The sequence below is a fragment of the Balaenoptera physalus genome (genome assembly GCF_965194825.1).
Source record: "Balaenoptera physalus genome assembly, chromosome: 8".
Lineage (NCBI taxonomy): Eukaryota > Metazoa > Chordata > Mammalia > Artiodactyla > Balaenopteridae > Balaenoptera > Balaenoptera physalus.
This window is the reverse complement of record NC_138887.1, coordinates 107,346,441-107,358,863: the sequence shown is the minus strand read 5'-3', so window position 1 is coordinate 107,358,863 and position 12,423 is coordinate 107,346,441. Positions and strand designations below refer to the sequence as shown.

The following is a 12,423-nucleotide window of genomic DNA, read 5'->3' as shown; positions in this document are numbered from 1 at the left end:
CTATCAATCTGCTTCAAATTTTTCCACCCTTGAAAATTATGATCTACATTGCCATTGGTTATTGTTCTAAAACACAGATTTTATCAAGCCATCGACATAAAACTCAAATGTGACAATTAGCTACTTAGGTACTTAATATATACTCTATACCAGTACTAGTTAAACATGCAATATCTAAGCTACCCTTGAGTAAATCTCTGAGGGAAATAATAGTATCATCAATAGAGAGAGATTAATGAATTTGCCACAAATCACAGGGTTAGTGAGCGATAGAGGGGAGAGGTACAGTTTAAATTCTGGTCTGTATCCAGAAACCAATACAGACTGCCAAGCAAACTAAAAAAAACAAAACAAAACAAAACAAACTTCATTGGCTCTCCACTAAAATCTAAATTCCTAATTGGACATTCAGTTTCATCCATAAGATGAATACCACTTATCCTTTTCAATTTAATATTTCTCTTTGCAACTTTCATTCCTTCTGCAGTAAGAGCTCATATAAATAAAATAGTGCATAATATTTTTTCGAGCTTCAGCTTTTATATCAGTGAAAGTTACATATAGTAGATCATCTCTGTGGACCCATCCAAATCTAACATTGTATGATTCTATACTACTTTTCACACTATAAACATCTCAAACTAACGCCCCACCTTTACTAAAATAAGAAACAATAAATAGCCGAGACTTTCTTTTCTTTGGCTTACACTTTACCCTGTACCCAGAAATTGCAATTCCATGACTCTATTTGTACAAATCTTTCACAAATCTTTAAGGGCATGCTCAAGTGCCACCTTCTTCATAAAGAGTCATCTGATACCATAATTATGATAAACTTATCCCTCTGAAACTGCTATTGAATTTGTACTTACATTGTAGTACAATACATACCACCTTACATTTTATTTAGCTTTGTACTTTTCTATCTCACTCGCTAGATGAAAAGTTCACTTAGCTAAGCAACTATATTTTACCCAGCTTACTATACAGTGTACTTTGCTATGATGACTATGTTGCAAACAATGGCCACTTGATACATTTTTAATAATGAGTTGATTACCAACTCACTAGCTTAATTCACTTTCATATGTTTTCGCTAAATGGAAAAATACTTTAGCATAGTGGTTATGAGCTCAGATGGTGACTATTTCAATCCTTGCACTCCTATCGGCTTAAACTCTCTGAGCCTTATTTTCTCCATCCATAAAATGGTGAAAATAACAGCACGTATCTCTTAGGGTTTTGATGAGAATTACTTGAATCAATTCATATAAAGAACTGGAAGAGTATCTTCATGTTTTAAGCCCTCAGTAAATGTTGGCTATCATTATTGTATATTGTAAAACAAAAATAATGGCTTTAAAGAGAGATCTAAAATAGGTTCAAGCAAATTTGCTTTTATGTGCTTTGTATGGGACTTCCTGGCGGGTGAAAAATAACTATAAACTTAATTAAGAGGTGACTTTTCTGGTCAGTATAAAGGACAGAGCAGTTTTAATCCTGGCAAGAAGCAGTGTCTGGAAGCTTTTCATATTCAATCATTTTCTTTAACATGACTAAGTCGAGTCCTCCATTAGTTCTGGAGAGGAGAGTATAATAGAATCAGTTCTATAAGAGGGGCATTAAGCCCTCCTGCATTATAGGAAATTATTGAAAAAGGCTGCCAGGCTCTGATTTCCCTGCCAAAATATGGCTATGGATATTCAATAGTAACGTCAAGCTCGATAAAAATTTTTACTTTAAATAGCAAGAAATTCAAGTGGCAGCATAGAATGTGAATGTCACTTTTGAGCAAGAGTAGGAATCAAAAGATATAGACACAATTCTGTCTTAAAGCAGGTGCTTATTAGCGCTGTCACTTTATTTAGATTGTTTAATTAAGTTGAGATGGTATTTCCATTGCTTGTTTTTAATTTACATTGCATCTGTACGCTAGAACTGAAATTTAAGCCAATATCAGCAGTCTATGTAAAATAGAGACTTTTTTTATCTTTTGAATGTTGACATCAAAGAAGGTCAACTCTATCATAGTAAACTGAGGAAAATTTAGCCACATCGTTGTTTTTTTTTAAATTATCTTCCTTCAGAATTAGCCTATTTCCCTTCAGTGACACTCTATTACTACTACATTTCTTAAAGACACTAATTTTTCTATCCATTATACACTGCTTTCCAATTTGAGAGGGAAATTTTTGAGTTCATCTAACACCCACTAGGAAAATTCTGATGCCGGCATTTACCAGCCTGGCCCCAATCCCTTGTTATTAGTGAAACTCTGTGCAGGACTTATGCTATAGAATGAAGAATAAGGCAAGTAACTGTCCAGAAGCAGGAAAGCCTCTCTACAATAGTGTTAGCAACCTCCCTAGAAGCAATATGAGACACGGAGTGTGCATTAGGCTGACCTTTCTATGCTTCAAACTGAGAGAAAACATAACCCATTGATAGGGCACATAGACATCCCTTTAATAAAATATAAATTTGAGAAGCTGACTCCACAAGGATCCTTTCCTTATCAAACCTGTTCTGGTTACTCAATAGTCACACTTCTCACACACACACTGCTTGTATTCTCATCCACTGAAATGAAACAGACAAACGGAGCAGCCCCAGAGAGAATAATTCCCCAGCTGGTATTCCCTCCTGCTTCTCAAACAGAACTCCATGAATCCATATGGATTCATATCATCAGTAGACCCAGATAACTAACATCAACTCTCTCTTCCACATCACATATAAAAGAGTTAGTTTTTCTTCCTTTGGCCTCAGTGTACTTTATCAGCCCAAACATCTCATTATGCACAAAGACATTTTTAAATATAAAATTCAAAAGTGAAAGTAAAATTATTCACTGCCACTACAAATACATATTTTCCAAGAGCTTGTACCTAACAGATTTCTTATTTAACCTTCATTTTCATTTAAAAATCTAATAATGCTTTTGATAACAGTGTTCCATGTTCCTTTTTTGTATCTTTTATTTAAAAAAAAATTTTTAACATCTTTATTGGAGTATAATTGCTTTACAATGGTGTGTTAGTTTCTGCTGTATAACAAAGTGAATCAGCTATACATATACATATACCTCCATATCCCCTCCCTCTTGCGTCTCCCTCCCTCCTACCCTCCCAATCCCACTCCTCTAGGTGGTCACAAAGCACCGAGCTGATCTCCCTGTGCTATGTGGCTGCTTCCCACTAGCTATTTATCTTACATTTGGTAGTGTATATATGTCCAAGCCACTCTCTCACTTCGTCCCAGCTTACCCTTCCCAATCCCCGTGTCCTCAAGTCCATTCTTTATGTCTGCGTCTTTATTCCTGTCCTGCCCCTAGGTTCTTCAAAACCATTTTTTTTTTTAGGTTCCATATATATGTGTTAGCATATGGTATTTGTTTTTTTCTTTCTGACTTACTTCACTCTGTATGACAGCCTCTAGGTCCATCAGATTGGTTCTTCACTAGACATTATCAGATCTTAATAATTCAAAAAGAGAGAACAGTAAAAAATCACAAAAAAGAGATAGTGCTTAGAGATATTATTAAAGTAAGATAAGGGTGGAGGAGTTTTATCCCATTCTTATGAGACATATCTTTCCAGGAAGGCACCTAAGAGATAATTCTTAATAGTATCAATTCATGCTAAAAGAACTGATTTCTCTATTTTACTGCTTCCTACCACCCACTTGCCCACCTCAAATTCTTGGCTTAAAAAATGTCTTATTGGTTACCTTATCTTTGATAAAGGAGGCAAGAATATACAGTGGAGAAAAGACAGACTCTTCAATAAGTGGTGCTGGGAAAACTGGACAGCTACATGTAAAAGAATGAAATTAGAACACTCCCTAACACCATACACAAAAATAAACTCAAAATGGATTAAAGACCTAAATGTAAGGCCAGACACCATCAAACTCTTAGAGGAAAACATAGGCAGAACACTCGATGACATACATCACAGCAAGATCTTTTTTGACCCACCTCCTAGAGAAATGGAAATAAAAACAAAAATTAAAAAATGGGACCTAATGAAAACTTAAAAGCTTTTGCACAGCAAAGGAAACAATAAACAAGACGAAAAGACAACCCTCAGAATGGGAGAAAATATTTGCAAATGAAGCAACTGACAAAGGATTAATCTCCAAAACACACAAGCAGCTCATGCAGCTCAATATCAAAAAAACAAACAACCCAATCCAAAAATGGGCAGAAGACCTAAATAGACATTTCTCCAAAGAAGACAGATTGCCAACAAATACATGAAAGAATGCTCAACATCATTAATCATTAGAGAAATGTAAATCAAAACTACAATGAGATATCACCTCACACCAGTCAGAATGGCCATCATCAAAAAATCTACAAACAATAAATGCTGGAGAGGGTGTGGAGAAAAGGGAACCCTCTTGCACTGTTGGTGAGCATGTAAACTGATAAAGCCACTATGGAGAACAGTATGGAGGTTCCTTAAAAAACTAAAAATAGAACTACCATATGACCCAGCAATCCCACTACTGGGCATATACCCTGAGAAAACCATAATTCAAAAAGAGTCATGTACCACAATGTTCACTGCAGCTCTATTTATAATAGCCACGACATGGAAGCAACCTAAGTGTCCATCAACAGATGAATGGATAAAGAAGATGTGGCACATATATATAATGGAATATTACTCAGCCATAAAAAGGAACAAAACTGAGTTATTTGTAGTGAGGTGGACCTAGAGACTGTCATACAGAGTGAAGTAAGTCAGAAAGAGAAAAACAAATACAGTATGCTAACACATATATATGGAATCTATAAAAAAAGAAAAGAAAAGAAAAGAAAGAAAATCGTCAGAAGAACCTAGGGGCAAGACGGGAATAAAGATGAAGACCTACTAGAGAATGGACTTGAGGATATGGGGAGGGGGGAGGGTAAGCTGGGACAAAGTGAGAGAGTGGCATGGACATATATACACTACCAAATGTAAAACAGATAGCTAGTGGAAAGCAGCAGCATAGCACAGGGAGATCAGCTCGGTGCTTTGTGACCACCTAGAGGGGTGGGATAGGGAGGGTGGGAGGGAGGGAGATGCAAGAGGGAAGAGACATGGGGACATATGTATATGTATAACTGATTCACTTTGTTATAAAGCAGAAACTGACACACCATTGTAAAGCAATTATACTCCAATAAAGATGTTAAAAAAAAAAGTCTTATTTATTTATAAATAAAGGAAATCTAATTTTAGATGCTGACTTGGGAAGTTAAAGAAGTAACAATTCGAAGATTACTTGAGCTCTGCCCCCTAAAGCCCAAATTACATGTTTTATAATATATAAGGATATGTTAATATTAAGTGGTAAAATATACAAAAATGGAATATAGATAGAAAGCAGTTTAAATTCACTTTGTGATTTTTTTTCATGCTTACATATGTTATTACTCTCTTTTAGAAAGAGGAAGAGACTAAGGATGACTCTAGAGAAAATAAAGCAGAGCAGGGTGCAGCAACAAATATCCAAAAACTATAGAATTACAGTTATGAGAAAGTGACACGTTATATAAAAGAAATCACTACCTATTTGATTAAAAGCCAGATTCACCAAACTTAGGAAAAGTGCCCTAAACCAGGATCATCATACTTTCCCCACAGATCACTCTCTCCTGAATATCTCTTTCCACTACTGCCCTGGGGAGAAGAACCTAGAACACTCTGGTTCGAGCTGGTCCCCAAGACCCTCCCCGTAATGGGCTCCAGCTTCAGGGAGATAGGGCTGAAACATTAAAGCAAATACAGCAAGAAGGAATCTCAGGCCACAAACTATATTCCTTCCTTCCCTGCTCCCTCCCTTCATTTTTTCCTGCCTCCCTCCCTCGCTTCCTTCCTTTTGTTTAAGGACCTTTATCCATCTAGAGTCGTGTCTCTGCCACAGGGAGCATGTAGATATCAGATATACCAGCATATGTGTGTGTATTAGGGAGTTGGGGGAGCAGCACCTGATAGAACAATTTGACCAAACATGAATCCACTAAGGCACTTGTCATCACTCCTGGTCCTTGGAGAGCTGACCACACAGGCTGCTACAGAGATGACACTTGATTCTATGCACATGACACCTTCGGATCTGGCAGCTCTTTCTGCTATGCCTCCGCCATATTAAGTGTAAAGCAACCATTCTATTCTGCTGCTTTGACAACATGCTAGGGTTTAGGAAATTGTGAGATTATCTAAGACTACCTCTGCCCAGATGCATTTCTTCTCTAGGGTCTTGACATCTCCACTCCAGTTCTACACTCCAGCAAATTGGCTCAAGTCTCATTCTCAGATCCCACAGACCCATCAGAGAGTTCTTTCCTCATCCCAGGGTTTATCCAGCAGAACTACCAGTCTGGAGAAATTGATGATTCGGCTCCAATAGCTTCCATTCCACTCTCCCAATTCTCTTACCTGTGTTGTTTGTGATTTTATTTTTCCTCAGGACATAAGCTTTTGAAATACAGCTTAGAGAGAAAATCCTTTTTTATTTTGAGTTGTTTTATCTATCCCTAGAGACAAGGAATGGAGAACAACTGAGCTACTTAATGATGAAAGGTCAACGAGTTAATAAAAACTCTAGAAGAAAATAAATAGTTTAAAATGGGACTTCAAAAAAAAGCTAAAGAATAACAAAATTAAGAAAAGGCATAAATGTAAAATAAATTGAAGTTAGATTAGCTTTCCTGCAAGGAATAGCTTTACTCTTTAGTTATGTCTCCTTGTCAAGTTCCTTTCATGGCTTCTAATAACAGACATTTTCTTCAGCTCTTGCCACCTAAATGCAACTGCTCTAATCTCTGCATGATCTGAACACTAAATATAAAACAGCAAGGAATCCAAGGATATAAAGGAGCCTCACCTTGACAAGATCCCTCCTCTTGATCTTGTGACCTATCTAGATTGTGATGAAATGCTAGGATATAAGTTCCATGAAGGTAGGAATCTTGTGTTTCTTGTTCATTACCAATTGCCTGCACTGAAAACAGAGCCTGCTCCACAGGAGATGCTCAACAAATATTTATTGGATAAATAAATCCTATAGATCATGTATTTATATCCATGAAGATATATTTTAGTAATCCCTGATGCTAATCACTATTCATTATTCTGAGGCTCTCTGAGGCACACAGTAAAAAAAACAAATAGACCACCACCAACAACAAAAAATGGTAGAAAACTATTTGAGGAGTATAAGTTGACAGCTAGAATAAGAGCAGAGACAAAGTTTCCCCTAGTGGCCTGGAAGACTACTCCCTCCATTACAGCCAGAGATCTATATATTTCCCCAAAATTTCAGGTGAACTACGAGGATGTCCTAATCATACAGCAGGTATGTTGGAGGGAAAAGCTTTTTTCAGAGATCTTAACTCACCCAAATAAGCAGTAGCAGCTGTAGCTCCCCATCTCCTGCCAACATATTGTGAACCATAAACGCAAAAACAGGTTTTCCATGAGGAAGATTCACCCTACTGACCATTCATAGTTGTCTTCCAAACCTGCTCCATTAGTCCCTCACCATATTATACTCTAGAAATAGAGCATAGAAGTAGAGTTAGGATCTAAGTGCAAGCTAGACAAACTCCTGATATGAATCTGAGACTCATGAGTTTTCTTATTCAGCTAATGTGTTAGATCCTTTTTGTGATACTAACACTGATTGGAAGCTGAGTTTTTCATCAATACTTCCTGGTCCCAACCTTGAGTTCCCTTCTCCTCTAACCTTTTCTTCAAAGATCTAGCTGGCATGACTCAATGAAATATCCCTTTAGTCACCAAGTTAAATTCACTTTAGTAAACTTAAATTTTTATGCCAGAGGAGTGAGTGTTTTATTTTTCCACTAGTGACTATAAATGGGATATTTTATTGAAAATACCTCGAGCTATTGCTTGAGTATTATAACTAGAATGCTCTGCTAATGGAAAATGAAACATACATCCATTATTAGTTCCATAATAATGTTAATAATATGAGCCAAACTCAATAAGCCTAACTAAATATGGATCTACACAGTAATCTCCCGGATATGGACTAAGTGCTACACACAGTGATTCATTTTAACACACAACAGTGCAGAACAATCTCATGTGATGAGGTAGTTACATTCTTAGAATACTGTGGTTTTCATTAAAATGCTTAGTATGAAAGGACCACACGCAGAACACGGAGCTACACTCTCATGACTGGAGACAATCCAAAGCTATACGGTGTTAGAAAACAGATAAAAGATTAGAGCCCATTAGAGATTCCTGAATTAATCAGGACACTTTCAAGAAGCTCTGTTATAGAATGCACTTCCTGAAAGCAGCCTGCTCTCTTGTCATCTCAAGCCTCTGCCGATTTTGCTATTTTTGCTTGAAACAGCCTTCTGGTCATTCTTCAGGTGGCTGGCTCCTTTTCTCTGTTAGAACTCAGCTGATACATCAACTTTCACAGGAAGGTTTATTTAAGCCTCAGTCCCCTGACCATGCCAGATGCCTCTCCCCTAAGTTCCTAATTGTCAGTTAGTTTACCACTCTTACAGGACTTATCACGACATTGGCATTGTGTATCTATCTATTGTGATGCCTCACTATGTCATAAGCTGCTTCAAGACAATAACCATGCCTTTATCTCTCTGGTTCCTGACCTTTTATTTAGCCTGGTATATAGCAGGAGCTCAATAGTCACATGTTGATGCCTCTTTCTTTGGCCAATTCTTCCTCATAGCTGAGTCCTCAATTTAAATATGACTTTCACCAAAACTCCTTTCTTGACATTTCAGGTTACTTTAACATCCTTGTGATAGCCACACTAGCTTTATCACAATTTTAATTATATAGCTATTTGTGTGATGATTTTTTCAAACCTTCACCCATTAAGCTAAAAGCTCTAGAAGGACTGGCACTATGTCTCCCCTGTTGTAGTTATATCCCTCATGTCTTACTGAACCCGCTATACAATTCACACTCAAAACTAGTTATTGATTCAATTACTGATACTTGCTACAATAGAGATGAAATCATTATGTTTTAAATGAAAGAATCCAGTCACAAATGACCACATTTCACATAATTTCATTTTTATCAAATATCTATAATAGACAAATCTATAGAGACACAAAGATTAGTGGCTGCCTGTGATTGCAGCAGGGGAGAAAGAAGAAAGAGGAGTGAGAAATGGGAGCGACAATTAATAGGAACAGGGTTTCTTTTTATACTAATGGGAATATTAAAAAATTAGATTGTGGTGATATTGTCATAACTCTGTAAATATACTGAAACCCACTGACTTCTACACTTTAAATAGATGAATATCATGGTAGGTGAATTATATTTCAGTAAAGCTATCGAAATTGTTGTTGAATTAATAAATAAATAAATTACAAGATGAACATGAAGTTCAGGTGTCCCTCATTTAGTAAAGGGAATGTATTTCTGGAAAGGGAAACCCTGTTACCCAAGGTCCTTGGATCATAATCTCTTCAAAGATGCATTTCTGGCATAAAACACTGTCAATCATTTTTCCTTTCTTTTCATGTCCTCTGAATCCAGGGGATGGTGATTGCTATAGTTCCTTTTAGCTTCTGGTCATGTAATTCATCTCCAGTCCTCCGAGGCTGCAATGAGTTTTACAAGAATTTCTGCCAAACCCTAATTGCCATCTGTTTCCTCATTATTTGAAGTCACCATGGGCCACTGAAGAAATTAGCATTTAAACAACAACTAGGAGTAGCCAAATGATTTCAATGAAATGTCCCTTTTCCTCCTCCTTCACTGTGCCACTTGTAACGCATAAGTGATGGCTGTAGCCCTAGCAGTCACTTTGGATAATGATGATGAGTTCCATACGTTAGGAATGTCAGGGTTGAGTGGGAAGAAGATTATGAAACTTTTTTCAGCTTAATTATAGCAAAACAAAAATTTCAAAATACCATATTCTAAAATATGGGTACTGTCTAAACTCTGAGGAAGTAACTTTCAAATCATGGAGAGAATATCTTATTTCTATAAGGAATAATTGAATTCTACAAGGAATGCCACTTAAAACCTTGAGGAAGAAAACATAAGCTGTCATGTTAGAAAGTGGCATTTAATTATTAATTCTTTTATTATCTGTGAGAACTTGGGGAGTTAATCTATCAGTAGGCCATAGTGTTTTCATCTGTAATATAGTGTTAATATTATCAAGGGATAAAAATTATGCAATGTGTTTGATGGTACCCAGTAACTATCTGGGATATTGTAGATGCTTTAAACAGGCTTCCAACATAATTACTTGAATCAAAAAGGTAATCCAACCTTATCTTTCCAAAAGATAATAGTTTAGTCAGTAACCAATCAAGAAGTGTTACTTTTGTACTTACCATGTACCCTAAAATGTGTTGGGAGTCATGGATGAAACAAAAGTAAAAGGCACCATTCTTGTCATCAGAGAACCTACATAAAGTTAGAGAGTCACGACTGCTCCAGGAGAAACCACAATGAGCACTACATGCCAGTACATATTTAACATGGCATCACTTGCTAACAGGAAGTTTCATAAGAATATCAAAGTGAGAGAGACCACTGGGAAGGAGGGTAGTGGGAAAAGTTTCATGTAAGAGGATGTACTTGATCTGAACTTGGCAAATCTTAATAGAAATATTTATATGTAATAATTCATCAATCATTTTTGTTGTGTCAAAATACTAATTAATTCCTCAATTCCCCCAACCAGGGTAATTCATACTCTGGACAGAGAAAATATACTCAGAGATAAGAGTTAAACTATGGCTGCTGATGATACACTATCCAAGCCCATTCCTTCCCACTGCCATCAATGGTTAAATGACAAAATCAAAGATACTAAGTATCAGCATATAGTTCTCCTGGCCAAGGATTGAGGGGACAATTGAGGGGGGGGGGGAACAAATAGAAGGCTGGGAATGAATTGCATTCATTTATATGGAACAAAAAGCAAAAAAAGACAAAGAATAAAATAATGGAAATCACAAGTACAATATAGATGAAAAATTCTTTGGAAAATGCATCCAAAGGAAACAGAAGGAAATGTGAGGCAAAATTTTTCTGTATGCTTAAGGAATTTAGAGATAACATGGAGTCCATGAATTAAGTGATGAAAGAGACCAAAAATAATGCAGGATATCAACAAAGTTTCAAAAATAGAATACAATGGAAAGGTAGCTGACAAGCTTACCAAAGAAACTGAAGAGGAAATTAAAACCTTTAAACTATTTGATATCCCATTAGAAGCAGAAAGGAATTGAATTACAGTAGAGTAAGTTTGTTCAGCGGTAGGAAAGTAAATCTTGGGGAAAAAATAATCACATAAAATTCAGAGTAAAAAGATAAAGAGATCACAATGATTAGACAGAAAACAACAGTAAGAAGAAAAGGCAATGGATTCAATTTTTGAGTAATTGCTCTTGGGAAAGCAAACTAGAACACATGGAGTAAAAAAAATTTTTTTCAAAAAATTTTGAAATATATAAAAATATATATAAAAATATATATATATAAATTTTGAAATATATAAAAATTTCCTGAAATAAGGAAGACCTGAAGAGTCAGATTCAAAGGAAAGATGATTGAAAGCAATGTGCACCAAAGGATATCCCAGTGAATTTACAGAAATCCAAAAATAATAAAGAAATTTCCTAATTATCCAGGCAAAGCCCACACGTCATTCAGAAAGAAAACTGAATAAGTAAAGCTGACCTCTGACTCTTCTCCTAAGCAATGTCAGATGCCAGGATATTGATCTACAATGTGTTGGGAACAAAGAGATGTAACTCAAAAATTCTACTTGCATCTAAGTTTGAAAGACATTTTCACAAACTGGAAGACATTTTCCTAAGCAAACCAAAAAAAAAAAAAAAAAAAAAATCAGGAAATATAGCAGTAATGTTTCCTTCATTTCATGCCCACTTGAAGATGGAAAATCCTGGGAACCAAAAGCTAAGGTAGAATAAACAAATTCTAATTGGTTAAGTGGTTAAATTATGGAAAGAAAAGCCTAACATAGAGCATTAAATCTGTACAAATGTATAAAAAGGTCAATAACAATATACCTAATGAGGACAAACAGATGGATATTTTATAAATTCTGAAAGAAATTTACCTATTTACTGTTGCTAATGGACTAGGACTAAGGTCACAGACATCCTTAGAGGAAGTGGAAAAAGAGGAGAGGAGGTAATATAAATGAACGAACTTTATTATGTGCTGTGAAGTCAATACATTCACTTTTATATTTGACATTAAGCATGTGTACATATATATACATGTTTACATAAGCACATTTCTATTTGACATATAGCTTCAAACCCATCACTTTCTTAAGTTACACCGGTATTGCTAGATTTCCAAATCTAGCAATATTTCCAAATAAAAAATAACATAATAAACAAAGATGAGGTAA

The 12,423-nt window shown here is 35.9% G+C and overlaps 1 protein-coding gene across 1 annotated transcript in view; it reads right to left on the bottom strand.

Moving 5' to 3' along the window:
• CHRM2 (cholinergic receptor muscarinic 2) overlaps positions 1–10,889 on the bottom strand; it is a 400,090-nt gene extending 389,201 nt beyond the window's left edge. The window contains exon 1 of the mRNA XM_082473074.1: positions 7,396–10,889. The gene's annotated coding sequence lies outside the window, so the exon portion shown is untranslated. The remainder of the gene's footprint in view (positions 1–7,395) is intronic.
• Between the last annotated feature and the right edge of the window lie 1,534 nt (positions 10,890–12,423).